General features: G+C 39.1%; 1 protein-coding gene across 3 annotated transcripts in view; it reads right to left on the bottom strand.

Moving 5' to 3' along the window:
- SGMS2 (sphingomyelin synthase 2) overlaps positions 1–13172 on the bottom strand; it is a 45132-nt gene that overhangs the window by 27858 nt on the left and 4102 nt on the right. The window contains exon 1 of one of the 3 annotated variants that reach the window (XM_042049669.1): positions 12574–13144. The exons of 1 other annotated variant lie outside the window; for it this stretch is intronic. The gene's annotated coding sequence lies outside the window, so the exon portion shown is untranslated. Of the gene's footprint in view, positions 1–12573; positions 13145–13172 lie in introns of those variants that run through there. One more of the 3 variants, XM_042049670.1, reaches the window with a different exon arrangement.

The following is a 13172-nucleotide window of genomic DNA, read 5'->3' as shown; positions in this document are numbered from 1 at the left end:
TGGGACAGCAGTGGAAAATAATAATTATAATCTAAAACCTTTCTGTAATACCTTTCCCAGATATTTTGCTATCTCCATTTTAGCCTCACCCTAGAGGTCAGAAAAAGAGGCCAAGAATCCTATTAATGTGTTTTTACTGCCCCTCACAGAGCTACTATTTAAGAACCTAACTAAACATCTCCAAAATAATTCAAACCTCCCTTCATTATTCCCTGCTGAACTGCAGCCTTCGGTAAGAACAACCCTGCATTGAACACCAGGGCAATAACAAAATTTCTTTATGCCAAGCCGCTCATGAGACTCAGCATAGAGGCTTTCACCATTCACAGCAATGCTTTCGTTTATTTGCCTTCCCCTTTTCACCTAATAGTTTGAGAATTCTATTGCTTCTTAAAAAGCTTTTAAGAAGGATTTAAAGAACCAAGTTAGTCAGAAAAGAAGGAAGTTGGTGATGTTCAAGTTCCCAGTTACTAAAACTGCAGAACTAGAACTATTTCTGCAAGAAAACAGCTGAATAGTATCTTTAGCATTGCTCCTAAAAAGCCATCATTAAGAGTCTTACACTAAGATCACACAACTGCTTTATAACATCTACATCTTGCCCATGCACACACAACATAACTAAAAAGGTACAAATTAAATTAATGACTGAAATTACATTGATCTGATCCTACCAATTGGTAAAACCTGTCATGAAAGTACTGAGGTGACTCTCAATCTACACAGAATGATTTATATTACACTGTACCATCACATACCTCAAGGAGCAACTTCCACACCTTAAGCTACGTGTTGTGCTCAAGGAAGGCTTCCGGTCATCACTGAACCTGTTATCTTTAGAAGTATAAGCAAGCAAATGATGACTCAAACCAAATAAGCCTGAATGTGAAGTGGAAATACAAGCTGGCCAATCAAACTGCCCGCTAAATGGCATTCATACTAGCTGCACAGTGTGCTGCACTGAACATAATTTATTTTCCATTTCTTTGTTTAAGTAACACTACTGTCACTTTAAATTTTGAGTCAAGATACTATTGCCACAGAAAAAAAACCACAAGCTGGAAACCAGGACCACCTCTGACCTTTGTCTTACTGTCCATGAAAATTTTTGGGACAGAAGTAGTAAAGAGTATGTGATCGAAAAAGACATTTCAGGAAGGACATTTGGAAAAATTGATTTCCAAACGTATATCATAATTCTTGGTCACATTTTCATGGGAGGTTCTAGAACTAAAGCTTACATAAAAATAGAAAGCATTTTATTAAAATTATCCAAAAAGCATTTTATGGTATTCTTATCCTGATGTCCAGCAGAATCTACATACACATTGATTTGGGAAGAAGAAGGGAGGCCAAAGAGGCGCCACATCGACTAGCTGAAATGTGGAGGGAAAAACAAATTCTATAAACCATTCCCCAGTCAGAACTGCAGCCAACAGAACTGTTTAAGACAAAGTTAAGTCTCATCTCTAGACTCCCTAAGACCAGTGATGTGAATGGGTGCTAAGTAACCATGGTGTAAAGTAAGTAAGTGGTGAATCAACCAATTCCACGTGATCAGTTACAAAAGTCTAAGGACAGAACTAAGTGTTCAGATGGAAATAGTACCAATCAGTTTTAAAAGAAGAGAATGCAGAATGTGGCAAAATTAGGGCACAGTAATAACAATTATTCTGGTCTACCAACTGTTTTTTCCATGAAGGAGGGCACGATCTTACTACATACTGCTATTTCTGCTGCACTCCTGCATAAGTTTTCCTCAAAAATACCAAATATGTCAAGAGATCTGCATCTATCAGCAAGGACAGATCACATTCTGGCTTTAGAAGTAACCTTCTAAATTTAGGACAAATTGGCATAATCTAGAAAAATTGTTGTCTAGAGCATAACTTGAAATCTAGACACAATAGTGGCTTCGATTTCAAGAGCTTTCATTAACATAGCACTACAGCAACTAAGGCCACTCTTTAAGGTACTTACCTAGCTAAATACAGGCCAGCACAAGGGATTGCACAACACAGCCTCTGCTAAAATCAGCTGTTCCAGGAACTGCTCCTGCATGGTCATTTTGCAGCTAGAGCTACTGCACAGGCCTTTGCTCTCAGCTACTCTCCTCTGAGTATCATCTTGCCAGGAGTAAGACAGCACATCCAAGTAGCAGTGGCACCAAGACTGCCCTAAATTCAAATCTGTTCTAGAGAGGCAGCAAAGGGAATGAAGAGAAGTCTCACAGGGATTTATCCTAGAAGGTCCTCATGTCAGTTGTACTTGAGCACTACTTTAAAAGGTGGGTAAGTTCACCATTTCAAAGGTGCACAACTGAAGCACAGAACAGTCACATGACAAGGACAATATTAAACACGTGAATACCACACCTCACATGACAGACACTGTGTAACAAGAAACACCTCCACAGGAGCAGTCACAGGTATGCCGAGGAGGGAGGCAGCTGCCTTCTAGACTAATGCAAGCCAATTAAGAAGAATTCAAAAAATCCACATTACATTAGGCTACAGCCACAACACATGAGGTGTGCTAAGATGTTAATGACAGCTGGAGCAGACCAGGAAGATGGCCTGAAACATTCCATACCAATCCCAGCTCAGGGAACCTCTTAACATTCTTTATCAAGACAACATACAAAGATGGGGATGGTTCAGGACTAGCCATAAAAGCTGCCACCCAGAAAGGCATATTTTATTTATCTGGAAGCAGAAGCCAAGCTGAGATACTAGCATAGTCCAGCCCATCTTAAGCTGCTCCACTCCGAGTGCAGAAGTATTAACTAGTCAGTTCATGCCAATAGTCTAGGCCATGCATTTGTAACTTATGAAAGGTCAGTGTTAATTTTATTTAACCACATGAAGTGCAGTTATCTGTATTGTAAATCCATATAAACAAAGACAGTGGATCACAAGTTACCCATGCATTGGGTTTCGTTGGTAAAGAACAGAAGAAATTTATCTGAAATCCCAGAGCAGATCTATTTTCTCTCCCTCCTAATACTTAACTTGAAAAAAGTAAAAAAACTGACAAAAAAGAAGTCTTTTAACACAAGGAATGAAAAATGCTGTTCCAGTATAAGACACAAATTGAGTTAGAATTTCACAGTTTAAGACCTTCAGACAAGAATCTATGCCCTACAGCACGTATATTATTCCTCCCCGAAACTTTCCAGATGAGCTCCGTATCTCATGCAAAACAAAGAACACAAAAGAAACAGTATTTATACACTGCTGTGTTACATTACAGCAAAGACTGCAAACAAGTCAGCCCCAAAAACAGGTCCAACCTCTGAACAAATCTGATTGCCTTTTCAGGTAATGCACATTGTGAGCTGCCTTAAGTATTGAATACTCAGATGTGTGGGTCTTATGCAGAAAAGAAGTGCCACATCTTTAGAATGAAGGCATCTGCCAAAGCCTACATTTTCCTACATTCCTGAGACAGCTTTACAGACTACACACAAACAAATTATGAATTGAAGTTTAATAGTTCAATTCCAACAGAGTAACTACCCTAATCTAAAAAGGATGTTCTGAAAATGTTCTCAGCTTCCCAGAGTTTCCTCATGTCTGACAGCAAGATTTATAAAACAGATTTAAACAGAATTGACACTTGTTCAATTCTGCTTCTATGGGACAAGAGCATAAACCGATCTCTTTCTGCAAGGAGTCAGTCAGGACAATCACCTGAAATGTCCAGGATAAAAATTTGCAGTAAAATTCCTTAAGCATATTCAGACACCAGAACACTGAATATTCATACACACATACTGAGACACTTTCCAGGAAGAACCTGAATTGCCTCTAAACCCTCAACATTTGATCTAAGGTGCAGACTTCACAGTAGGCAATTGAAAAAAACAAACACGAAACAATAAATAAAGAACAAAAAAACCTTCCAACAAACACCAAATAAAAAACCCTACTGGAACAGGTACTGTTCAGTCTAACTATACAAACCACTTTCTAAACATATACAGGAAACAGAACACAAGATAAGGGGCTCACACACCCACAGACTCTTAGAGCTTTAACTGTTAGGTAAAAAGCTACACATTCTTTGACAGGCACTAGCATGAAAATCTGACATACAGCTTGGTTATCTACAAATGTATCTCATGTGCAATCACTCTATGGGTGCTGCCTGGCTAAGAGGCAGACCCATCTAAACAGACACAAAGGTCCTCGCAGACAAGGCTAGACTTAACATTTTATCAGGCCAAAACTGATTGACTAGTTTTGGTGCCTTGACATCCACAGGAAGAAGGAGAAGGATCTGCTGAGCTAAGGTATGTGTCAGTTCCTGGGTACATCTGGTTTACATACTTTCAGTTCCCCAAACAGACTTGCTTCAGGTGAAACATCTTTATCTGTTCCCTCACGCTAACTCTGACATTTCGCTCATAATGACTTTGTGTCAAAGATGATGAGACTTAGACGATATCAATCAGCAGCCACTCTATAGCTCAAACAATGCCCAAGAAATTGTAAGTGGACTTTCTCTGTACATGTACTTCCACTTCACATAGCTGGAAGTTTAAAATGACACAGAACTGGGGTGGGCAAGGAGAGAAGTAGAGGCTGCCTTTGCTCTTTAACTCAACCTTTGAAACTGTCCTAGACCTACAGGACTCACAAAAAAAAGAGATAAGAGGTGTGGAAACAGTGTTTTAAAACTGTCATAATAGGGACAAGACAAAAACATCATCCTAAATAACAATACATTTTCTGTCCACCAAGACTGTCTTTTACTGCATTGAATCACGCTACTACAGATACACAACACCAAACATACTGTCCTGCAGTTTACAAGCCTCTTGATGAAAGAAGAAAGCCTTTTTCTCTAATTGAAAACACTATAGAATATCACTATAAATACATGTCAGTACCTTTTTCACGTTACATTCTCATCAATGCATGACCAAATCATAAGCTATGTAGTATCAGTCTAAAACCTGCTGACCAATACAAACCATTAAAATCAGAAGCACCTTCACAATAGCATTATGGAAGATTAATCAAGATAATGGTTCTTTGAGCAAATTATGGAAGCCTAAATACAATATTCCTCCTGTAGCCGGCCTTGTAACTGCAATAGAGACTTTGCTAATAAAGAACTTTTTCTGCATGTTACACACATCACAGTCAAATTAAGCTGTGTTGCCTCTATCACATGTTCTATAAAGGCTTGCAGTGCTAAAAGCTTTGTGCCTGATTCTACTACCACAGGATGCAGAGGGAGAACAGGAAGAAAGCACATGTGCGTGCACACTCAAAAGGAGTTATGGGTAAGGTAAAAGAACATGGTTCTAGTGTTTGCCCTTAATGCAGCATAACAGAACAGAAAGCTTCTGCTTTCTTGTCACTCTTCTCTGCCCTCCCAGCCTTTGAAGGGGAATAGGATCCCATTTTAAATTCAGTCACTCAGTTCTGAGCTCTTCAAACATAAGAGAGCGAAAGAGTTTAGTCAAACTGTATGATGTTTAAGAGTTCATATTAAACTTTTTCTTAGTACAAATTAAGGAAAAAACCCAAACCAGAAACTTTTTATGGGAGCATTCATTCTGCATAGTAAAACTGACCCATGCGGCTTACCTTGTTCAGACTGTCCAGCGACTAGGAAGTAATGTACACAAGAAAGCATAAACTGCCTGCAATCTGTAAAATTATGCTTTTAAAAAGATCCAAACACTTCATATCAAAGAAAAATACTTTTAGAGCAAGAAGTATAATTATTTAGCCAAACTACTTGAGCTTTGCTATTTGACAGGTATTGTGCCTTGTGATGTTGTTGGTCAGCTAAGACTTATTTCGTCCATCTTAATTTTTAAAAGTCAGTACAAGCTACTGACTTTATCAGAGAGAAACACATTATTCTACCCTACTTCACATAATTTGTTCCCAACAGAAGAATGAAAAAATGTTACTTATCATAACACTTATGCCTGTTTGCACATATGGAAATAGATGAGCCATTTTTTTAAGACCCGCATAGAGGAAGGTGATGGTAATGACCATGGTTACTGCAGAGGACAAGACAAAGGCCAGTAAGAAAATCATTCTCACTGGAAAGCACTTGCCATTCAGCTGCGTAGCATTCAGTTTCCAGGTCATAGTTATTGCTAAGAAGATGAATTCTGAATAATCTGAAAATTCAGAATACTATCACTGCACTGGACAGAAGTTTAAACCCATAGCGCTAAACTCTTCAGTAAGTTGCCTTAATATTAACTTCCAAATTAACTTCTAAGTTCACTATGGCACCTTGGAAGGAGCAACGTCTTTAACACTTTTTGCTCCAGAGCCAAATAGGATGCTACAGCCCTTCCTCTCAAGACTGAAGTCCATCATGAAAGTTAAAAGACTTCTAGGAAAACAAGCACTGGAATGCTGTTTTTCTATGTTAGTGCAGGAGCACTTTTAATAGTCAATAGTAGGATTCAAACCATTTCAGCCAATGTGCTCTCTCGCAGAATGGAAATAGACAGTTTCACTTGGGAGGACAGACCACCTTTAGCTTTCTGGCACATTTTCCACATCAAGTAGAGTTGATTTTTTTTTCCCCCCCAAAAATTTCAAGATCATTCCCATAGCTGTGTGCAAAGTATACACATGCTTTTAAAGCAATTTGCAACAATTCTGTGAAAAATTCTGCATTTCAGTAGCTCCAGCTTAAGCAAGTGTATTAATTGTTAATAAAAGGCTAATTTTAGAGGCCAAGTTTTGGCCTCTAAAAGACCAAGATGGTATGCCAGAAGACAAGAATGAGCTCTTGTCAAGTGACACTCAAACTAATATACAAAATCTGAGTAAAATCAAATGAAGACAAGCTCATGGTTCTGAGAGTGGCATTGTAAGGAACTCTTACCTTGCATCCTTACAGATTAGTACAGTATTATAAAAACGGGAAAAACCACAAGCTTTGGTAGCACTTTTGTCAGGCTCCAAATACAAAGGAACTAAAAGTAACATGAGTTAACTTTTTAAGCCACAACATATTGATAGTTTCTATACACGCCTGAAAAAGTTAACTTACCAGAAAAAAACGGCACTTATGAACTAATACAAATTAGAGTCATAAGAATTAATTTCTCTCAGTATTACACAAAAAAATGCCACCAAAACAAAAGAGTGCTTTCAGAATTTCAGTTTAAATGCTTTTGGTTTTTTACTGAAATTGTAATAACTGGAATAACCAGAATAACTGGCAGAAGATGAAATAGAATTCTACATTAAGCATTGTCTTAGCACTGTTGAGACAGTAACACAGCACTACAGTTTCTAAGATGTCCTTTTGAAGCAACTGCAGTGATGGGAGCAGTCTGCTCAGTCTGTGTTCAGTCTCAAACCAAGACATGGGCAGTGGTATTTGGCATAAAGCATTTACAGAGAGCGAGTGCAGTTTCCCATCTACAAGGCTGATTTGGGGAAGTAAAAAAGAAATTAAAAAATAAATAAACTGTAATTACTGTAGAAGCATACTAGAACTATCAACAAGCCATAGGATTATATATATCATGCCCTCCAGATGCAAGACCAAATTAATGACTATGAGGCATGACCTTCTCTACTGCTGCTTCTCTTCAGCAAATTATGTCACCTAAATAAGCAGGCTGTCTCATTATTTCTGATTTAACAGTAGTCTGGAATATTAAATGGAGCATACAGAGTTGAATTTAGTTTCTTGGATAGGACATAAGCATAACATGGCTGAAACTGGGGAAAAAAAGTCTGGAGACTCTGTCTCCTTATTTAGCTCTGCTCCACTAACCAATTCTCCAGCACTAGAGTGGACATAAGCAGGAACTTGGGTGTGTGCATAAGTAAACATTTTGTCACTGTTATGTACATTTCACATGACTGAAACAAAATGTGAGAAGTCATTCAACACTCATCACACAACAGTTTAAGATCTCGGGAGGCTAAGCAAAATACATACTCCAAAAATAGAAAAATGAGAAAATGCAAACATATTTCAACATTAAAAAAACAAGTAGTGAAAGCAGGTGACTTCTTAATAAAGGACTTTTACACATGCAAGTGTTCTATTAAAGATTTTCTGGGGAGGTAACATATGCCAAAATACTTGTAATAATACTTCAAGAAATGAAAACCATTCCCATTTGCTTAGGGCTTTAAGCTAGGTCTTAAAAGATCCAGGTTCTAGACAAGCTGTGCCAGAGGCCTGTTCTTTGAGGCTGGACAGATTTCTGCACTCTGATAGGATTAAAGACTCCCATTTATTTTATAGTTAACTCAAATTAAAAAAAAAAAAAAAGAATAACTAAAACCAACCAACCAAAATAAAAATCACTGATGTATGGTCTAGCAAAACAAAAACCCCTCCTTCTCTAAGTTAGACACTACAAATGCAAACTCCAGTAAGTTTTGATGCTCATAGTGACACTTTTCAATCAGAACTTGCATAAAGACAGAAACTGAATAAATGTACTAATACTGGGCTTTTTTATTTATATGGATTTAGTCCATATTAGTACTTGAACTTCACCCTTGGAATATTTAAATTTACAGTAGCAGCAAGACTGACACAGGCCTAAGATATCAACAAGCAGTCTAGGCAAAAAGATTTTCTTTCCCAAATGCATGGAAGTTACAGAACTTTACATGGGCCATACTGGTTTATGAAACTAACAGGTAAACCTGCCTCTGAAACATATTTCACTAAGAACATTACTAATTGCCTGGGGACCTTTTGAAAACCACTGATCATAAATTGCTGCAGGCAGTTTGTAAATTCTCAGATGGGGGATTAGAAAAAACACCTTAAATATTCCTGGGGTTTGTAGCTCACTTTCGTTGATTTCTTTTTTGATATCCATCTCTTCCACCATCAAAGTAATCTTAGTGTAGTTGAAATCATTATTTGTACTCCAAACTTTTTTCCCAGTTTCAGCCACGATACACTTACAACATCTTATCTGAAAAACTGAATCCAACTCTGTATGTTCCATTTAAGATTTCAGATTACTGCTAAATCAAAAGTAATCCCGAAGGAATTTAGTTTAAATTTAGCCATTCTTAAGCAAACATATTCCTAAGTGCTCTGCATCAGTTCATCTTAAATCACCCAAATTAAGCTGATGCAACTTTTGAAAACATCCAGTGCTGAGCCCAAGAGGCTCAGCATTTCCCCAGGGAAGAACAGGTATACAACCCTAACCCAAATCGCATCAGCAACCATAGACACAAGAACACTGCAAAGCTTAGTGCGAAGCTTATTGCATGGCACAGAATCCTAGTAAGATTCAGCCTGAGGAAATCTCTACATATAAAGAAAAGGAAACAGAAGACTACAGAACAGCGCAGAAAGAGATGAATTCTGAAGGCCAGACGAAAAGCCAGGAACAGGAAGACATTGCAATGTGCGACCGCAAAGCTCAGACTGTGGCACCCTCACAGGGCCACAGTATCAGCAACTTTATTTTTGTATACAAACTTTAAAAGAAGTGAGATGTCCTTGAAATTTATACATGGCAGTTGAAAGTTAACCTGTTGTCAGCTGGAGAGGGAAGCAACAGCAGGGCTAAGTGACACCTGATTTTTTTGTTCAGGTACCTTCAAATGAACTGGACATTCTCCCATTCTAGCGTTACATATTGGAGAAACTATTTTTCTGAAAAAATTAAGTAATTAAATACTGAATACATGCTTTTTTGCTATACAATTCTCTTGTCAGAATGAATGCAGTGAAGTTTTCCTGATAAATCATGCTCATTACCTTCTCTGAGGATCTAGACCTGAACATTGTTTCATTAAGAACTGTTCTATTTGCAATGATCACCTCAACAGCCTCAGATACTCTGACAAGTGTTTCTTCATCTGTACAACAGACTAGACTCCAACATTTTTTAATGCCACCAGATTGCAGACAAGAGGACCCACCTGACACAGTGAAGCAGGAAGTTTTACTCAGCAACCACAAGCACCACCTCAACACACAATAGTCTGCTTATTTTACAGATACTGCATATATGTTAGCTAGAGGGTAAGTACCATGTTTCCCTAAAGCTGATTCACTTTCACTATATATTTTGGTCCTATTAAAATTCCTATCAACGGCTATACACTTCCAATACCAATTACATTCATTCTTTGTATTACTCATATCCCCACAAGATTTTAGGGAAGAGAAACAGTAGTAACTGTTAGTGTTAACTTAAGCAAGCATCCTCATACAGGAGACACTTGTGGTTATTAACATTCTTGAGCCTCACCAGAACAGCTGAGTTTCAGTATAGTTAAGAAATGTCCAGAATAGACCTTCTGTTTGAAAGATAAGACAGAGCTATTTGTGTTACATAAAACTTTTCCATTAGCAGCTCTTAAGGTCTTCAGCATCTGCTGGGACAGTGGTGCCTGGATGCCCGACGTTCTTAGTGTGCACAGCATCTTTGGGGACAGTGGTGTCCATGGTACAAACAATTCTCCCAGCAGAGAGAGATCTCTGAAGACAGTGGACGTAGTGTTACATTAATCTTCCCAGCATCTGGCGGGACTAGTGCAATACCATAGCCATACTAAATAATATGTCACAGCATCTATATTGTCCACTCGCCACAAACAGTATCAAGTAACACTGCAGGCCAACAGCCCACCAAAATTAGAAAAAATAATTCAAACAAAAGATTAATGCAATTTTATTACAAAATTCATATCTTCAAAGTCTACCTCTGTTCCAGGAGATTTAAGTGCAATGAGCTACTTCTTCAAAAACCTTCTTTTACATTTTCTGTTCCTTAAAATAGGCTACTGATTTTTTAAAACCATCGCTTGTTTCAATACTTATTTTGTTCATCCTTAAAAAAAAAAATCAATACACTATTTTTCAGTCTTCATACCTTTAGTATGCTATATTCATACACTGTAAATAAAGAACTCCAGTTTTTAGAATTAAAAATACTTGAGATTAAGTCTCTTATGCAGCTCTTCCAGAGATAGGGAGGTATGTGTGTAGGCTGGGGTTTTTTGCATTGATAAGGAAATCTTCAGTTTTTCACAATACTGCATCCCCGATATAACACTTCTGATGTCTACTTGAAACATTAAGTTTTGAATTAATTTCTGTCTTACAATATCACAATTACAACACACTTTTATAATGCAGAAAAGTAGATGCTTATCAACATACCAACCATGGCTCAATATTTAAAATTCAGGGGTAGAGGCATTCTAGATTGAGATTACCAATCCATGATTAAAAAACAATCTACTTTTGCTCTCTTCAAGCTGTCATTTCTCCACTGTATAAATTCACTTCAAGGACAGCACAGAAATCTACCTCATTAGGGGCCTTTATCAGCTTACTATTGTTGTCCCCTTAGATTTTCACCTAAAGTTTCTCCTGATCACCACTTGATTTGTCCAATACCCTCTAAAACTGACATACTACACAGGGTACACCGGAATATTTCTCTGGAGGATAGAGACAAGTATGTTTTTCAGTAGAATGTGATAATCCATGTCTGACTTTGAACTAACAACCTAAAAAGAAATAAATATGGAAGCAAGCTCATTGACCTTTCTAGTAGATTAAGACCTGGACTATTTAAGATAGGGCAAAATAAGGAATAAAAGCTACTGGTTTCACAGCAAGAAAGTATTTAAGGCTACAGAGCCTCAAAAAACCTGCCTTGTCAAATTATAATACACCTAAGCAACTACATTAAATATAATGAAAAAAAGCAAATTGATTTTGGACAAACCATTTAATAAATGTGATTTAAAGTGAAGATTGCCAGAAGTCCTGTAAGGCCTGCTGTCTCAGATGAAGTACCATGCACCTGCTCAGTTTATGCTAATACTTCTATGGAACTTCACTGGTATAATTAACTGTGCATAAATTAATAGTTGTCAAGTGATTTGAGGACAGATAGATATTTAATTTTCTAAGGTCTTCAAAGGAAATAAAATGTTTATAAATGGATAAAACTGAACAACAGCTATTCTACATTGTATCCTAGTCTTATTACCTTGCCAGAAGATTAAGCATTAAGTACTTCTCACAAGGATTTTAAGCTAAATTTATGCCAGAAACATAACATTAATAGAAAGGCACCCTGCCACTAAGGCAAGAAGTTTAGTTCAGCAGCACTTCAGGGAGTTTAAGAGTGGCTTCAACAGAGCACATATGCAATAAGGAAAAAGCCACCTATAACAAAACACCTTTACAACACCCTTATGATCCTTACAACACCACTTTATCTTCCTGAGCTGAAATCCCACATTCTGAAGTCCCCTCCTGAGCAGCTAGGTATGCGGAACTGCTCTAAGGGGTACGTACACATTGCCCACACCAAAAACATACAATTTAACTCAAAAACTAGGTATGTTCCATAAATTACATATTGGCAAGAGAAATTAAAACAGCAGGTGCCCTCCCTAGTTAGAGGGGCCTCAAACTCTAGAAATTGAAGAGAACACAAGCGTGGGATTGCTCTTCCCAGTCTCTATCCAGTTGACACGTGTAGGTCTTCTGTGAAAACGGTTCTCCAAGTGCGTACCTGTGGTATGCCACACTTTTAATCCACCTGTGCCGTTCCCAACTTACCTACTCAGCTGTACATGCAAAAGCTTGCACCGCTGGCAGCTCCCCCTCCAAAGTCAGTCTTTTTTGGAGCCTCAGGGCTCTGAGGTTTGGGCTTTGCAGTTCCTTATGGCCAGACACTCCCACCAGTGAGGTAGCAGCAGGCAGAAGCAGCTAGAAAGTTTGCCACAATCTCTATCTTCCCCTGCAATTTGCTCCTCTCCCAGCCTCAGCCTCTTCTCCTTCCTGGCGAAAGGGACCGGCTTTAAGGGCGTCGGCGGAGGCGACACTTCTCGCAGAGGTTTCCTGCCTCAGCAGTGCCGCAGCTGGAAGGGCTCTCCCGCTGGAGGGCGGCTCCGGGCCGGGGGGCGCCGGGGGCAGCGCTCGTTCGGGGCTGCGGCCGCCGCCGTGTTTGCCGCGAGCCTCACGCTCGCCGCGGTGCTCCCTGACATCATTCATTCTGCTACGCGCACGCCCGCCCACTCCATTTCCAAGCAGTGACTCACCCCGGCGCTACCGCCGCCGCCGCTGTCCGGGGCAGGGCCGGCCGGACCGGCCGGACCTCTCGGAACCCCCGCCCGCCGCACAAGGTGCCGGCCCCGCCCGCCCGCGCGCCCCTCCCT

Source organism: Corvus kubaryi, unplaced genomic scaffold, assembly GCF_017639235.1.
Source record: "Corvus kubaryi isolate FWS band 111438036 unplaced genomic scaffold, C.kubaryi_AGA036_p1.0 71, whole genome shotgun sequence".
Taxonomy (NCBI): Eukaryota; Metazoa; Chordata; class Aves; order Passeriformes; family Corvidae; genus Corvus; species Corvus kubaryi.
The sequence above is the reverse complement of the archived record's forward strand: the minus strand, read 5'-3'. Positions and strand labels throughout refer to the sequence as shown.